This window comes from Peromyscus californicus, unplaced genomic scaffold (assembly GCF_007827085.1).
Source record: "Peromyscus californicus insignis strain IS unplaced genomic scaffold, ASM782708v3 Scaffold_22__1_contigs__length_63687245, whole genome shotgun sequence".
In the NCBI taxonomy this organism is placed as follows: domain Eukaryota; kingdom Metazoa; phylum Chordata; class Mammalia; order Rodentia; family Cricetidae; genus Peromyscus; species Peromyscus californicus.
Genome location: NW_026294525.1, coordinates 36,090,019 through 36,096,368, shown reverse-complemented (window position 1 = coordinate 36,096,368; position 6,350 = coordinate 36,090,019). Strand labels below are relative to the sequence as shown.

At 37.4% G+C, this 6,350-nt stretch overlaps 1 protein-coding gene across 1 annotated transcript in view; it reads right to left on the bottom strand.

Moving 5' to 3' along the window:
• Positions 1 to 1,116: 1,116 nt before the first annotated feature.
• Positions 1,117 to 6,350, bottom strand: part of Themis (thymocyte selection associated) — a 187,622-nt gene continuing 182,388 nt past the window's right edge. Inside the window, exon 6 of the mRNA XM_052750638.1 lies at positions 1,117 to 2,872. The gene's annotated coding sequence lies outside the window, so the exon portion shown is untranslated. The remainder of the gene's footprint in view (positions 2,873 to 6,350) is intronic.

Here is a 6,350-nt window from a genome sequence, read left to right as displayed (position 1 = left end):
GTGCTCGGCTAGCTCCCTCCTTATTTGCATCCAAGCTCAGGGGATGTTATTGCCTCCCTTTAAGGTGGTCATTCTCACCTCCATCAACCCAATCAACACAATCCCTCACAGGCTTGCTCAGAGGCTAACCTGGTCTAAACAATCCCTCACAGGTGTTACCAGCGGCTTGTCTCCCAGGTGATTCTAGATCATGTCAAGTGGACAAGTCAAGACTAACCTTCCCAGGTGCCATCTGTCCTGGCTACTCAACACTAACCTTCCCAGGTGCCATCTGTCCTGGCTACTCAACACTAGCCTTCTTAGGTGCCATCTGTTCTGTCTAGTTTTATGTCAACTTGAGACAAGTCAGAGTCATTTGAAAGTAGGGAACCTCAATTGAGAGAAAATGCTCCCGTAGGATCCATTTGTAAGGCATTTTCTTAATTACCGACTGATAGGGTAGAGGGTAGCCCATTATGAGTGATGCCTCCCTTGGGCTGGTGGTCCTGGGTTCTCTAAGAAAGCAAGGTGAGCAAGCCACGGGGAGCAAGTCAGTAAGCAGCACCCCTCCGTGGCCTCTGTATCAGCTCCTGCTTCCAGGTTCCTGCCCTGCCTGAGTTTCTGCCCTCGCTGCTTTTGATGATAAACTGTTATATGGAGCTGTGAGTGAAATAAACGCTTTCCTCTTCAAGTTGCTTTTAGTCATGGTGTTTTATCAGAGCAGTAGTAGCCCTAACTGAGACACCATCCCTCAAACATTTCAAATTTCAATATTGAAAATGATTCAATATTAGGGAAGGCAGCTTTTTAACTAGTAGGATTAGTAACTAGGAGCTCTGACACCTATTTTTGCAACATGACTATGCTGTGAAATTAGGTCATCACGACTGGGCCCAACATTGCAAACCCACAGTGGGTAGGAATGTAGGGGGAACTCTTTCTTCCCGACTTCTTTAAAACAGGCAGCCCCCTCAGTGGTGAAAAACTGGTTTCAGTTCTAGTTAAAGAATATTTTTGCTTAATTGTTGGAGAAGGTAAGTTGTTTCACAGTTAATCATGGCCAGAAACACGTACAAGTTAAAAAACAGAAATTTTATTTCCAACTTTTCAAGGTCATGGACAGGTCATAAAGTTTATTACATTTTTGATATCAGAACAACTAGAAGCAGAGTTTGCAGAGGGACTTACATTAAGTTAGAAATGTTAGACATGATTTCCAGTGGAAAGCCCTCGATGATTCACAACCAAAGGAAGAGAGTTCATTTTCTTATTTTAGTCAAACACATGGACTTACAAAAAGTACAAGTTCAATTGTGCTCATATATCAAACAAAATATTCAGTGCTCAATGTTACCTGAAAAATGACAAATTTTATTGGTCCCAGATCACCCATAGTATAGCTTTCCCAGACTGTGTGATTCTCTATGATTTTCAAATACTAAAATGAAGAGACATAAACTTTATAATTTTCCTGCTCAAACAGGTATAAACTGGAAAAAACAGGTAAAAGTTAAACAATCTCCTAAAATTTTAGAAATTGCAGACAACACACGATATTATAACATTATTATTATTATTAAATCATTAAGCAATCTTCAAAGCACTGAAACCAGCATTTGTTATTACTTAAAGAGAAAAAAGAGGAGATAAGAAATCAAAATATAAACATTGTATGAAAGATCTCTAGCTTCGATTATTTATATAATGAAAATTACCTCATGATTTATTATTTTTAGAGACTCTTAAGTACTAAATCATCAAGTTAAGTTCTCCCAACTTATAAATTAATTATGAGACCAGAATCAAGTTCTGCAAAAAGTCTGACCTATGAACAAAACCTAAGACTTCTCACTATTCTCTCTGTAACCTAACTAGAAAAATTCTCAATCTCTTTGTGTTGTTAGAGACAAAGTAATATTATTCCTGTATGTTTAATACATAATAAGAAAACTTATAAAAATGTGTTTGCCCTTAATTCTTACAGACATATAACTATAAGTACTATTCTATTATTTATTCATTAAGAATCATTTTGGCTTCTGTCAACTATATTTATATGGCTCATTACAATTATATTGCCTTTTTCTTCCCATCAAATATTATGGTTAACTAAATGGTTTGCTACAATCTTAATAAGCATCCATTTAAAGCATTGTCAAGAATATAGTTCATAAAATACAAGGTAGATTACTAGAACCTGGGTGATACTTCAGTCAGGGACTCTTCCTTTTAGAAGTAGAAGGAGGAGGTCAGAAAAGGTTCTGTGATTCATGATGGCTTTGGCTGCTGAGATCTGACATTTATTTACAGTGTATTTATAAAACAAATTGAAAATGTGAGGTCAAACTCATTTCGCAGTTCCCAGGGAACCCGAGAAGAAACTTGGGCACTCTAAGTCATTCTCAGATGTAATTAATTTTCCTTGAGTCTTAGTAGAAATGATGATAACACTAGAAAAATGGGAAGAAAATCGCTAGAAAAAAAGGTGAAAATTCAGTGAGAGTTTAGACTTGTAAAATAGGATTTTGCTTAATAATTGAAGTGTAAAATTATTTCCAATTGTTAATTACTGATAGCAAAAGTAAGAGACATAAAAATATTCACATTAAATAAATATGTCTTAAACAAAAAGGAGACAGCACGTGTGGGTTTTAGGAAACAGAAAATTTCAATTCCATATCATGGGTCTCCCTTTGAGCTTTATGTGTTAAAACTTCTAAGGTTGTTTTTGTCTTTGCAGTGGCCAGTCCAGATGCTTCTAGAGTCCGTTGGGGAATTGTTGTTTTTCAGCTAGAAGGCTACGTTTCCTTTTCCATTGCAACATTTATGTTCACTCTCCCAGTGGCTTCCATCATGTCTTGTTACTTTTGATGTTTTTCAGTTTTGAAGAGTTCTATAAGTGAAGAAAAAAGTAAGAGGAATCTATCAGGAGGCAGCCTGCTTGCAAATACTATTTATAGGATCCCTGCATACCTATTTCTTTTGAGAAATAATGGGTGGAGGTGGGGCAAAGCAAGAAGAACCACAAAGTAAAATAAATAGAAAACATGTAAATTATTCAAGAACAAAGTCGAGGTTTATGATACAGAATACAATACTGCAGATTCGTAATGTGCTTGCAGTTGAAAAACATGGTTTCGCATACAATTTTTTTCAGCATCATAACACATCTATTTTAGGACAACATAAAGTGGGAAACTAAGGCCATAGTAAAGTTATGGCCTGGACAACTAGACACGGGATTCTAGATCCAGTCTTCTTTGACTGTGGAACTCACCCTACAGGACAGAACACAAGCAGAGTGTCATTCAAAGAGTAAAGGGGCACCTGCAGACCTTAAACTGAAACAAATACTACAGTTCTCAAGGAACAGCCAGACGACCTAATGCTCCAATTCACATGTAAACAAGCCCAGGTTGGCACAACATCCTACCAAACTCCAAAGAAAAGCAGAGAGAGAGAGAGAGAACTGTCTGTTCTCAGACAAGATATGTCATTCCTTCCCACTAATGCCGTGTTAAATGTGAGAGATAGGATGACTAGCCAAACAAACAACCAACCAAACAAAAACAGACAAAACCAAAAAACAGGAAGTAGGGAGTGCTGCACTAAAATGGTCAAGAGTTACCCAAATCCCAAATTCCTCCGGCTTGCTTGTGCCCAGATTGTAGGTACAATCTTAAATTAATCGCTAGATCTGGACAGAACCCTAAGTAGGCTTTTGCTCCTGAGTGGTCATTATCCTGTGGTGTCTCTTCTCCCTCCTCACCTCCTTTGTCTTCCTATTTCCTCCTTTTGTTCCTTCCCTTCTCTCTCTCTCTCAAACTCCCCCTCTTTTTCCCCTCCTCCCACTCCTTTCCTTCTTCCCGTTCTTAGAGTCCCTTTCTGTCATTTCCTAATTTATGGGATCATTTCTTCATCTGTAAAAACAAGAGGGAGTGAGATACAATAATACAATTGTACAGGATTCTTAACAAAAATTAAATGAGCGACTATCAAGAACCTAAAACTGTCTCATCGGTTGTTACCAATGTTTATAATGTGAGTGGAACAGAAAGACAAAACCTACAGTTTCCTGACCTCTAAGGAGTTTGCAGTTTGATTGGGAGAGAAACAGGATTTCAAATTAGAAAGTTATACAATTTCTCTACACATCATGTTACTTCCCATAATGGTTCAAAAGTGTTTCCTTTGGTTAATATCTCCATTCAGTGCTGGCATGGACTGGTGGATGCGATAGTAAGTGTCCTGATGCAGAATGTGCCAATGTCCCATATTCTCTTGGGTATTATTCCCTCTCTTCCTCATCAACTGTAGTCCCCATGAGCAGCCTTTAGACTCTTTGATCTTTCTCATATCACGAATAGCAACATATCACCCCCTGTAGAATATGCATTAAAGTTTTTAGCCTGTATGCCCAGATTTAATGTCCACTCCCATCACTTACTACCTTTCAGACATTATCTCAAAAAAGGGTTAGCAACATTATTTCTCCCTCCTAGTGTTTCTTTTCATGGTGGTGGAGAAAAAGTAAAATTAAATAATTATACTACAGAAAGGATGGAGACTGAAGAGTTAAGCCTGAGCTCTGAGAATACAACTACGGGCTGCATGTCTTGACAAAACTTTATATTCTATTTCCTTATCAGTGAATGATTTTTGATGATAATTGCTGAGACATAGAGTTGAGAAATATCAAATGAAATAATGTGTCTCAAGGGCTTTGTAAAACATAAAATGCAATAGAAATATTATCCGCTATTACAGTCCTATCGTCACATAAAATGATCACAAGTCTGTGGTGGGGGAATTCAGTCTATCGTCTTGACAGGGATTTGTCTCACTCTCCCCTGTCAATAAACTGATTTAAGGTAGTACATCGTAAAGCAGAAAAGTGGGGGGTGAGGCTATTAGAATAATTACATTATCTCAAACTGAAATAATGACTGTAAGTCAGGTTCATTTCAAAGGGACTTGCTAGGTCACTTCAGACAGCCTGATCTCATTCATTCTTGCCCCGGCTCACCACTCTGGTGAGAACTCTAGTGGACAGAGATGAGTTCACATTGAACAGAAGTCTGTTCCTATCACACTCTCACTTTCCAGAAATCTGAAAGTGTACAGGAACCATTTTGTTTTCTGAAAATTACTTAGGCATTAGAATGCAAATTGATATGAAAACATTTACTTTGAGGCATTTATCACCCATTCTTTTAGAAATAAAAATTCTTATTAATGCAGAGGGGATTGTTTTTACATTGAATTGAAGATCCGCTGAGCCAATTGTTTAGCTGATGAAATGAACTGAGGAATTTGGACTCATACAAAGGAAGTTCCTTGGAGGGTAAAACAAATCATTCATCATTTGAACAGACATTTTTCTTTCTAAAAGGCATAAACTAAGCAAATGACCTTCACTAGAAGGAATACACATCTCCAAAACTAACCTGCCATTCCAGCTAAAAAAATAAAGATAAAGCCAGAAAGTTGGACAAGCAACTCTTTGAACAAGAAGATTAAAATGAAGGAAAATCTCCATTTTTTCATATTTTACAGAAATCAGGCTCAAATATATCTAAAACTGATTCACATTCTTTTATAAAACTGAAATTTCCTAAAGCAGTCATTTAAATCAAGACTATATACACCCCACTTTCCTTGAGAACTGAGAGACAACGTCCTAACACCAAGTCTGAAGCTGAGCAGCCAAATTGTCAGTGAGCATCTTTTAGGGAGGAGTCTCATCACGGCTTCAGTCTCTCTGAGTCTTCTATGGAATCCCTCCTGAACATTTTCAACTGGATTTTCATCCCTATTTTCAATTATGTGCCAATTTTTTTGCTCTCCTTTCTTTGGCCCATTTTGAAATTTAACTATGGGCTGAAAAACCAAGTACCAAATGACATGTAAATAGCTGCTGCATCTCTCTCATTTGTGGTGATTAATTCATCATCCATTATTTTTCAGAGATAAGGCTTATGTTTACGCTCTTGGAGGATGTTTTTACCTAGAGGAAATGTTTGAGAGGTGCCACACATTGTCTATGAAGTATGGAACAGCCATCTGTAGGTCATTTCTTTATTCAAGAAATATTTATCAAGAGTTCATCACACACCCAGTAGTTTCTTAGTGTCTAAAATTAGAACAAAGTGGAATTGTATAAAAAAAATCCCTGTAATCATGGTACTCATCTGTGGTGCAGGTAGCTAATAATCAAAATTTAAAAGGAAAGCATATGTTATTTTATCCGAAAGAAAGAAGCAGTGTCAGCTAAGAGGTTATCATTTCAGGCAAGGTGGTATAGAAGAGACCACCAAAATAGCTCAAGGCTGGTCTATAGGAGGTAACAGGGAGGGCCATGGTAATCTCTG